This window comes from Neovison vison, chromosome 5 (genome assembly GCF_020171115.1).
Source record: "Neovison vison isolate M4711 chromosome 5, ASM_NN_V1, whole genome shotgun sequence".
NCBI classification, from domain to species: Eukaryota; Metazoa; Chordata; class Mammalia; order Carnivora; family Mustelidae; genus Neogale; species Neogale vison.
The window spans coordinates 63,321,643-63,333,295 of NC_058095.1; positions in this window are offsets into that span (position 1 = coordinate 63,321,643).

Genomic DNA, 11,653 nt, shown 5'->3' on the forward strand with positions numbered 1-11,653 from the left:
ATACTGTTCAGTCACTTTTGTTTGCATCAACTCATTCATTTCTTCCAACAATGCCCTTAAATAGGCACACTGTATCCCTATTTTGTAGAGGAGGCCACTAGGACTCAGAAAGGCAAAGTCACTGGCTGACCTGGAAACTGTGGGGCTGAGATTTAAACTCAGAGAGTCCAGCTCAAGAGTCCTTGTTCTTAACCTGTTTACTCTACTGCCTTTCTGCACATGTGTATATGTACCCGTGGCTCTGAGATAATTGAGGAAGGCTACTGAGCGTGCCAGTTACCAGGGTGCAATGGAACCACTTGTTATGGATGGTAGAAGCATCGGGGACTGATGGGACTATAGGTGTCCAAATTTGGCTTTTCTCCCTGTTGTACAATCTGGGAGCCTTCGGGAGGACAATATGCCAAGAGTAGACGCTTCTGTATTGACTTAGAGCTCGGAGTTAGAGCACTCTTCACATTAAGACACCATCCAAAAGGAGCCATGTTGGATGGGACAGTATCGTTGGGATTTGTTCCTTGTAAGCTTCAAAGGAAAGATTTTTGGATTAAGGGATGCCTCCTCTAATATAATCCAGGTTACGGTGCCTACTTAGGCAACTGCTATAAATGCAATAAGTTATAAAAATGGCATGTAGGAAAAAGTGGTTTTCCTTGGACAGAACAGCCCAACTTGACTTACCAGTAACTTTTGAGAGAGGCCAGTGTTTTGGGGAACTTCTATGTGGTCCTTGAGATTCTTAACTGTGACAAGGACCGGGGCCTCTTAAGAGCAAAGAGTGGGGCTGATAGTCCCTCCTGAAGAAGGCTTTCTGAATCCTGCCCTCCCCCTCTCTGTACTTGATGACTGACATGGTAGTAAGCGCACACGAGAAGGGATTCAGAGGTTTCTCTGTGGAGGAAAATCAAGAGGTCAGAGTTCGAGGAAATTAGGAGAAGAAAGAGACAATCCATGAGATTTGTTTCCTTTTATTTCTTGCCGTTTTAAGAGTGCGGCATAGGATTCCTGGGACACTTCAACATTATTCCTAGTCCAGTGATGTCATTGTTCCGTTTGCCATGAGAGGAAAGGTCTCCAGCAGAGGAGAAGGCTGGTAAATCAAAGATGAGTTGGCAGGGTGGGCGGGGTGGGGTCCTTCCCTGCCAAGCTGGTCCGAGGAGAGAGGAGTCGCAGACCCTGTCCCTTGAGGGGTTGGTTCCCTCCCTCCTGGAGTGCGCCCTTGCCTTGCCCCTGGCGAAAAGCTCTTCGCTTTCTGTGTTGGCTACAAGGTTGTCCATCTTCTCTGCCATTTTGGGAGGATATTCCTACTTTGTATCCTTAGTTGCCGGTGGTTATTTCTCACTTTCATTTTTGACTTTAAAAAGACTTTTTTAAACTTTTATTTGTAAAGGCCGTTTATTTAGTTTTGAGATCTCCCACCCAAGGTGGGGCTCAGCCCCACAAGGACATCAAGAGCCCCTCGCTCTTCCGACTGGGCCAGCCCGGCGCCCTTATCCTTCAGGTTTCAGAACGTGTCCTCTGGCTTCCTCTTTCAGGGACGCTCACATTCGCGCAGCTCACCGGCCTCTTGTTCCTGGTTCTGGAACCGGCCTTTCTCCTGTTCTTGTTCATCGATCAGGTGGGGCCGTGAAGACCTTTTCCTCTTGCGACAGCCCTACCTGCTTAAGATGATAAGCACAGAAATTAGTCCCCTTCCTCCTGCCTTTTTCGTCTCTTGGCGCAGACGCTCTTGGAGGTTGGGTTCACCGTTTGTGGGACGGGGAGAGGCGCTCAGGAGTTGTCATGGAGACCAGTCGCGGACGAGTCGCTTGGAGGCGTGACGAGGAAACACCGCAGCTGCTGATTGGCCAGGAAGCCACGCTGTCGCTCGGAGAGCGAGAGATTTCGGTGTGCGCAGGCGCATTGCTCGCCTGGCCGAGAGGTGTGGTGCCGTTTGTCTTGGGGTGTGCGTTGGGAGCCCCGCGGGCTCCTGGTCGGCTGATCCCCGGGCGGAGCTACGTGTCATCGCAGACCGCGGGGCGGGACTGATTCCCGTGTGGCCCGCGTGCTGGCTCCGCCGCCACGTCCGAAATCCCCCAGGGAGGCAGGCCCGGGGCGCTGGGCTTCGCTTCGTGTCCATCCACCAGCTCACCGCGGTCGCTTCTGGAGAGGCTGCGCGGTCCAGCAGGTGCCGGCCTGGTGGCTTGCACCGCGGCGCAGCGACTCGGGCGCCAAGGACGGGCGGTGGCCTTGGGCCGTCCTCTGCTGTGGGGCGGCCGAGCCCCGCTGTGTCCACTGTGGGAGCCCGGAGAGCCACTGACTGTGCGTGCGGCAAGGAACCCGTTCCTCCTGGGGGGTGGGGGAGCAGGGAGCGCGGGGCATGTTGGAGAGGGCGCAGGACTCAGTCTGGAGCCTGTGCAGCCTGCATGGGAAGAAACTGCAGGCGAGATTGTCCCTAGCCAAGAAGGCCCCCTTTCGGATGGTGTCTTAAATCGATGTGGGGGAATTTCCAGCAAGGTGGCTGGGTGCCATCCCAGTCTCCTCGTGACTCCTTTTCCTGTTTCAGGACTCCTGTGTTGGTAGGAAGGAGCACTAATCCGGCCCAGTTCCTCCCATGCCGATGCTCTTCTCCAACTTTGCTATGGTGCTGAGTGCTAAGATTTTATTTCGTCCCTCTTCACCACGGCATTGGACTTCTCAAAGAGTAAGGGGACCCCCCTTTTCTTTTTAAAGATTTTATTTATTTATTTGTTAGCGAGCGCGTGAGCATGGGCAGACAGAGTGGCAGGCAGAGGCAGAGGGAGAAGCAGGCTCCCTGCTGAGCCAAGTAGCCGGATGTGGGACTTGATCCAAGGACACTGGGATCATGACCTGAGCCAAAGGTAGACGCTTAACCAACTGAGCCACCCAGGCGTCCGAATGGGAACCCTTTTTGTCCACTCCCTCACTTGGGGGAGAAATATTCAGGCCGATTCTTTAATGACAGTAAAAATATTATATAATAGGGTAAGAAAATGTTTCCAGGTATTTTTGGTGTGCAAAATAAAAGTCAGATATTTTAGTCCTTACTATGAATTAATGTCTCTAAACTTTTTATTTCAAACCTTCCCTCACAATCAAATTCCTCCTCGAAAGACCTAAAATGACTTATAAAACCATTATGAATTTTCTAGTAGAAACAGTGAAGTAGACTTGAAGAATCAGGTTTTTTTTTTGTTTTTTGTTTTTTGGTTTTTTTTAATTTTTTTTTTAGATTTTATTTATTTATTTGACAGACAGAGATCACAAGTAGGTAGAGAGGCAGGCAGAGAGAGAGGGTGAAGCAGGCTTCCTGCAGAGCAGAGAGCCCGATGCGGGGCTCGATCCCACGACCCTGGGATCATGACCTGAGCTGAAGGCAGAGGCTTTAGCCCACTGAGCCACCCAGGTTTTTTTTTTTTAAGATTTTATTTATTTGACACAGAAGGAAAGATCACAAGTAGGCAGAGTGGCAGGCAGAGAGAGAGAGAGGAGGAAGCAGGCTCCCCACTGAGCAGAGAGCCTGATGCGGGTCTCCATCCCAGAACCCTGGGATCATGACCCCATCTGACGGCAGAGGCTTTAATCCACTGAGCCACCCAGGTGCCCCTAAAGAATCAGTTTAAGAGGAAAAATGCTGGGGCGCCTGGGTGGCTCAGTGGGTTAAGCCGCTGCCTTCGGCTCAGGTCATGATCTCAGGGTTCTGGGATTGAGTCCCGCATCGGGCTCTCTGCTCAGCAGGGAGCCTGCTTCCCCTCCTCTCTCTGCCTGCCTCTCTGCCTACTTGTGATCTCTCTCTGTCAAATAAATAAATAAAATCTTAAAAAAAAAAAAGAGGAAAAATGCTCACCAGGGAATTGCAAGACTAATCAATTAAACGTCTGACTTTACAAAACAATTTGCATTTGAGGAAGTAACCTTACAAAGCTTTACAGAACAGTTTGTATTTGAGTAACAATTATTATTTTAACAAAATTGTTCTTGGAGTCTTGGGTGGTTCAGTTGGTTAAGCAACAGACTTCCACTTGGTTTCAGCTCAGGTCTTGATATGGATGGTGGGATCCAGCCCCATATATAGGGGTTTGTGCTCAGCGAGGGAGTCTTTCCCTCTACCCCTCCCCACCTGTGCACGTGCTTGTGTGTGGTGAAGATAAGTCAATACGAGGACCCATGAATAACTTCGGGGTTTGGGTTTAAACACACAGTCTTAGCATGGGCTTTCCCCAATGCTGACTCATACGTTTAGGAGGCAAGTAGTTAATTGGAGGTGATCCTAAGAAGCATGGTGAGGGAATGGGGTAGTGAAACAGGAAGGAAAGTCAAAAAAGGGCAGTTAATGAGCAGGTGACCATTGAGGCTCACTGCCTCTGTGGACCCCCTGAGAGACTGTGTAGATGACGTCTCAGACTTGCCCAGGAAGGGTCCAGGAACCTGGGTGTTTATTCACCGACTTCCATTCCTCATTGGTTGAGGTTTGCTTTTGGAGTCTTAATTGGCACTTTGTACATCTTTGCCGTATAACTTTTTTTTTAAGATTTTATTTATTTATTCATTTAGAGAGCATGTTAAAGGTTGGAGGGCAGAGGCAGAGGGAGAGAATCCCAAGCAGTTCCCACGCTGAGTGTGGAGCCTGAGGTGGGCTCCATCTCACAACCCTGAGATCATGACCTGAGCTGAAATCAAGAGTCTGATAACTTAACTGACTGAACCTCCCCAGTGCCCCCTGACTGGTTGTATCTTTAAGATGAAGTGCCAGAAGTGGAATTTCTTGGTCAAATTATACCCGTATTTTAATGGTTTTTTTTAAAAGATTTTATTTAAAAGAGCAAGAGTGAGAGCAGGAACACAAGCAAGGGGAGTGGGAGAGGGATATCAGACTTCTTGGCCTGAGTTAGGGCTTGATCCCAGGACCCTGGGATCACAACCCAAGCCGAAGGCAGGCAGTTAATGACTGAGCCATCCAGGTACCCCCAAATTATACCCATATTTTAAACAAATATTGTCAAGTTGCCCACCCAAAAGTCACCTACATACCTTCCCCCGGAGCTTGTGTTGCTCCCTTGGCCGTGTGAGCAGAAAACGGAAGGGCTGCTTGTGACCCGAGAATCGCAGTGGGTAGGCCGGGCAACTGTGAGGGTTGGGGCTAGGCTGAGGAGAAAAGTTTTTCATCTCTTACTGTTCACAGAGGACAGAAATGGCAAGCTAAGATAATATCAAAGATCATTTTCTTGTACCTTATTTGGATACTGAGGGACAAACTTCCTGATATTATTTAGGAAAATAATAAGGCAAGCATTTAAAAAGGGGATTTTAAGCTAGGGAATCTCAAAATTTTTTATTTTTAATTGGAGGATAGTTGACATATGAGTGTCGGTATACAACATAGTGAGGGGATGATTGTACATGTTATGGAATGGTCACCATGATAAGGGCGGTTAACATTTATCACCATACTATTATAATACTATTGGCCATATTCTCAAAGCTGTACTTTTCATTTCTGTGACTTATTTATTGTATAACTGGAAGCAGTTTTCTTTCCTATTTTGCCTATCCCTCTATCCCGCTACCCTTTGGCAGCTGCCAGCTTGTTCTCTGTATCTCTGAGTCTTTTTATGTTTTGTTATTTATTATTTTAGACTCCACGTATAAGCTGGGGAAACTTGATTTTACACGTTCTTTATTGGAGAGGTGCACCTTCTCTCATAGAGAGGTGTGTGTGGAACTTGGTACACCCAGGGGTATGCTGGGAAATTCTCAACAACTAGACTTTGGGAGGGAGAGTGGGGAAAGTCTGGATTTGTAGTATTAGCCATTTTCTGCGGTGCAAGTAATGTTGTCATGACTGATTTCAAGCTACCAACAGCACCGAGTCAGGAAAACAAGCACACACGTGTCCTAGGCATTTCAAATATTTTGAAATTTTCCCAAGTGTCTCCATAACCCATAATCTCAAAGATCTTCTGTTTTCTAACTCCCAACTGATCCCAACTGAATTGTATATCTTTGCCATATAACTATCTTTTTTTTAAAAGATTTTATTTATCCTCTTAGCAGGACCACTTTTAAAGGATTCCAAGTGACATTAACACCAGGGTACATGTGAGTAGTGCCCCCCTACCCTCACCTCTGGAGTTACATAGAGCACAGGCTCAAAAGAGTAGTAGAAAGATTTCTACAGAATGTCTCTTCTCTGGAATGTCCGTGTTTGAATAAGACTGTGAAAGCCTGAAACTAATATAACAGTATGTTCACCATACTAGAATTTAAAATAAAATGACATTAGGGTGGCTTAGTCCATTAAGCCTCTGACTCTTGGTTTTGGATCAGGTCATGATCTCAGGGTCATGAGACTGAGTCCTACATCAGGCTCTGTGCTGAGTGCGAAGCCTGCTTACAATTCTCTCTCTCCCTCTCCTACCCCTCCCACCCCTGCCAGCTCTCTCTCTCTTAAAAACCTAAAACCAAAAACCAAACCAAACCAAGGGCTTATGCTAGAAAGAAGCCATATAATGCAGTAAGTATGGAATGGCCTTCAGTAATCATGGAAACCTAATTTGATATAAAATAATCCATACTTGAAAGAAATCCTCCGAATATTTCAAAAGTGGAAGACCCTTGACCGTGACACACCTCTTGCTCTTCCAACACTCACACTGGAGAGAAGAATATGGATGCAACTACCGTGTCAAAGCCCCTGGTCTTAGCTCCCCCCTTACTCTTTATCGGACAATTCACACTAACAAGAAATCTTACAAATGCTATGAATTTGAGGGGACCTGTCATCACTGAGCTTTTAAGCTAGCTCTGTGGATTCATCCTAGAGAGATCATATAAATACAATAAAACCTTCTGTTTCCAGTTAACCTTAATCAGCACCAGATAAATTACATACTACACATACAATAAATATGAATATATTAATATAATGAAAATGAGAAAACAATTCATATAGTATTGATATCAGATAATGCCCACTGGCAAAAACAACACAGCCCCAGAAATAAAATAAATGTATCGGGAGGGCACCTGGGTGTCTCAGTGGGTTAAAGTCTCTGCCTTCAGCGTGGGTCATGATCCCAGGGTCCTGGTATCAAGCCCACATCGGACTCTCTACTCGACAGGGGGCCTGCTTCCCTTCCTCTCTCTGTGTGCCTCTCTGCCTACTTGTGATCTCTGTCTATCAAATAAATAAAATCTTAAATGTTTCAGGAAACTGTGGTTTAGAATTCTATGCTTATTCAGCAATTACAATTAATATAGGACACCCAAGTCCTGGAATTAAAATAGATAAATAAAAAGACTCCAGTAACACCTGCTCAATTTTATACTGGATAATCCTTACTGGAGAAAATACTTATATTGAAATTGGCACAGCAAAGCCTATGGTGGATCATTTCCAGTCGTCTCTAATCATAGATTTTAGAACTGAAAAGGAGATTCAAATATGTAGTATTAATCTTCTGTTTCATAAATAAGGAGATGGAGATCTGTTGAGATTAACTGTGATGCCCAAGGCCATGTTTGAGGTTTTTGTTTCTGTGGTTTCTGTGGGTTTTGGGGGGGCGGGGGTAATCAATAGCAGAGGTTAATTTCCACAGACGTCCCCCCGCCCCACATTCCACCCTCCCACCCCCCACTCCCTCCACCCCCCCCCACCTGCCAAATACTTCTTGGTAACCTGTAGACTCGAAGGCAGTAATACTATGAGTGCAATGGACATAGGGATGGTTCCAAACAGGGTAAATCAGTCGGCTGAGTGAGGGACAGGAGGCGACCAGCTTACTGTTTTCTGGCACGTACTGACTGGGGCACTGGGCTGAGGCCACAATGTAGGGGGCTGTGAATGCCTGCTGTAGGTCTGGGAGCGGGGTGTGGGGCACCCGTGCTGGGATTTACCTGAGGCAGTTGGGGATTCACTGGATAAGAATGGCTTTTCTTTTTCTTTCTTTTAAAAAAGATCTTATTTATTTATTTATTTATTTGACAGAGAGAGCACAAGCAGTGAGAAGGGGCAGAGGGAGAGGGAGAAGCAGACTCCCCGCTGAGTAGGGAGCCCAAGGTCGTGGACCCTGAGATCATGACCTGAGGCAAAGGCAGATGCCACCCGGAGCCCAAGAATGGCTTTTCTTGCTACTGAATTTAAGCCTCAGAGTATTGCAAAGCTATGAAAAGAATTCTGTGTGGGCACAAGCATGGGTCAGAGATCGCTAGTTCCAGCTGACATTAGAAACAGATCTCGTAAAGATACATTGTCTACTGTAATATTTTTAAAAAGATTTTATTTATTTATATGACAGAGAGATCACAAGTAGGCAGAAAGGCAGGCAGAGGGGGAGGAAGCAGGCTCCCTGCTCAGCAGAGATCCCGATGCAGGACATGATCCCAGGACCCTGAGACCATGACCTGAGATGAAGGCAGAGGCTTAACCCACACTGGGCCACCCAGGAGCCCCTACTGTAATATTTTTGTGAGTGAACGAATGAGCACATCTTGTATGTTTACTGTACATTCACAAGACTTCCATTCTCTTAGATCAGGGGTTCTCAACCAAAGTCAGTTGTGCCCTGTCCCCTTTGTGGGGGGAGAATTGCCAGCCTAGAAACCTCTTAAGTTGTCACAACTTAGGGAGAGGGTGTCACTGGCATCTAGAAGTTAGAGGCAAGGGACACTACTAAACATCCTGCAACACACAGGACAGCCTCCCACCCCACCCCACCCCACCCCCATTTATCTGGCCCCAAATGGCAAGAGTGCGGACATGGAGAAACCTTCAGATGCGCAATTTATCATGACTCTGTGTGACCACCAGATGGCAGTCATGATGCCTGCTGCCGAGCCAGTAACAGAGTTCACCAGGGACAGAGTTGATTGGAGCAGTCTTTCTCCTTTCAACACAGACACAAACTGTTTTTACATTACAAAAGTGAAAATAATTTTACAATAGGGTCAAATAATATACAAGTATATACGCTGGAGGCCCCGGGTGGCTCAGTTGGTTAAGCGTCTGCCTTCGTCTCAGGTCAGGATCTCAGAGTCCTGAGATCCAGCCCGGCATGGGGCTCCCTGCTCAGCTGGAGTCTGCTTCTCCCTCTTCACCTGCTTGTGTTCTCTCCCCTTCTCACTCTGTCAAATAAATAAATAAATAAATAAATAAAAGTATATAAACTAAAAAAACTAAGTATATAAACTAAATATAAACTATGAACTATAAATATAAACTATTATAAACTAAAAAGTGTTCTTCTGTTCCCCCTTCAATTCCTAGCCTTTAGAACTGTTTGATGTGGACCTGGCCAGATTTCTGTGTACTTGTGTATGTACACACACATATAACTAGTCTCGTACTGTTGGTTTTGTTTCGCAACTCCTTTTAATTCTCAACGTTATACTGTGAACAAAGTAATTTAGAGCTACCTCATTTTGTTTTTTGAGCTACCGCATTTTGTAAGTGGATACATAGTGTTCTGATATTACATGGACTAGAATTTATTCAAATATATTCTTATTGATAGGCATTTGGGTCGTTGCAATTTTTTGCTGATACAAGCAATTCTGTTGTGTTGCTGTTATTTCTGTAGGACAGGTTCCTGGAAATGTGAGAACTGGGTCAGAGTGCAGGTACATTTAGAATCTTGACGAATTAGCAGTACTCATCTCTACTCTCATAGTGTAAGGGAATACCTATTTCCCCAGTTTTTCCTACATTGGATATGATCAATATTTTATCTTAATTTATATTTTATTATACTGCCATTCTTAGTGATTCATCATTTTATATACTTATCTATATTTTCATCTTAATCAGTCCATGAATTGCGCATTGAATCGCCCATTCATTTCCTTTTCTCATTATTATATTGAGCTGTTTTCTTTTTATGAGTTTGAAGTAGCTTTTTTTTTTTTAAAGATTTTATTTATTTATTTGCGAGAGAGAGACAGTGAGAGAGAGCATGAGAGGGGAGAAGGTCAGAGAGCGAAGCAGACTCCCCATGGAGCTGGGAGCCTGATGTGGGACTCGATCCCGGGACTCCAGGATCACGCCCTGAGCCGAAGGCAGTCGTCCAACCAACTGAGCCACCCAGGCGTCCCTGAAGTAGCTTTTTTAAAAAATTTTATTACCAGGTGGTGGGTATTATAGAGGGCACAGCTTGCATGGAGCACTGGGTGTGGTGAAAAAATAATGAATACTGTTTTTCTGAAAATAAATAAATTGGAAAAAAAATTTTATTTATTTATTTGACACACAGAGAGAGAAATCACAAGTAGGCAGAGAGGAGGAAGCAGGCTCCCCACTCAGCAGAGAGCCCGATACAGAACTCGATCACAGGACGCTGAGATCATGACCTGAGCCAAAGGCAGAGACTTAACCCACTGAGCCACCCAGGCGCCCCTACTTTTCACGTTTGAGACAATTTAAAACTCATAAAGGCAGTGGAGAAAATAGGACCGAATTCTGGTATACCTTTCATCAGACTTCTCCGAACATTAACACTTTCTTTAACTACAGTACATTGACCAAAACCAGGAAATGAACATCAGTTCACTGCTATTAACCAATCTGTAGAATTATCCGAGTGTTTCAGCAAGCGTGCCAACCGGTGTCCTTTTTCTAGGCCCTAGTCCGATCCAGGAAACAGATGTTTCCCTGCCTCCTTAGTCTCCCCCAACCTGGGTCCAATCGCTTAGTCTGTCTTTCATGAACTTGGCACATCGGAAGCTCCTGGCTAGTTACCAGATGACTCCCTTTTAAGTCTGGCTTGGTCAGAATTGGGTAACCTGTTGTCCTGTCATTGTGTGGTACTGATCTGGTCTGTTAGCATGTTTTAGAACACTGTGTTTCCAAGGGTGCCTGGGTGGCTCAGAAGGTTAGGTGTCTCCCTTTGGCTCAAGTCACGTTCCCCAGGGGTCCTGGGATCCAGTCCCGCACCAGGCTCCCTGCTCCTTGGGGAGCCTGCTTCTCCCTCTGCCTCTCCTTCTGTCTCTCGTGAATAAATAAATAAAATCTTTTTAAAAATAAAACAAAACACTGTGTTTCCGATCAGGACATAACCAGGCCATATGCTTTCATCTCCCAGGAGAAGCAGAACTGCATATTTTTATGACATTTGGCAAATTAATCTTTTTGGGACATGCCATTGAATCCTGTTACTGCTTGTTTTCTGGGGGGTGACCGCTGGTTGGATAAGTGCGGGACCTCCTTCTCCATGGAGCCCCAGGTTCCAAGGACCGTTTCCTGTTTTTGCCATGGCTCCTACTTTTTCTCAGGACCTCTCCACTTCCACATAGTTTCCTTTATGTATTCTTTCCTGCTTCCTGAAAGAAGCACATCTGTATTGTTATACACAGATCTAATGAATACAAGAAATCAAACACGCTTTATTCCTGACATTAAGATAAAGATGAAACGTATCGTATTATAACCTCTGTTCTTTGGCATTACAGAGGTCTTTGTTCACACCCGATACTAACTTTGTGTTTTGGGGGATTGTTACAAACTTTGAGGCTTTTATAGAGTCCACTTGTTGGACCTGTCAAAGTCATGTGGCTCAAATTGCCAACTTGACCAATGGGGACAACTCTTCCTCCTTTAAGAGTTTAAAGGATATTTTTTTAAAAGGATATATTTTTTTTAATTTTCTTTATTTGTCAGACA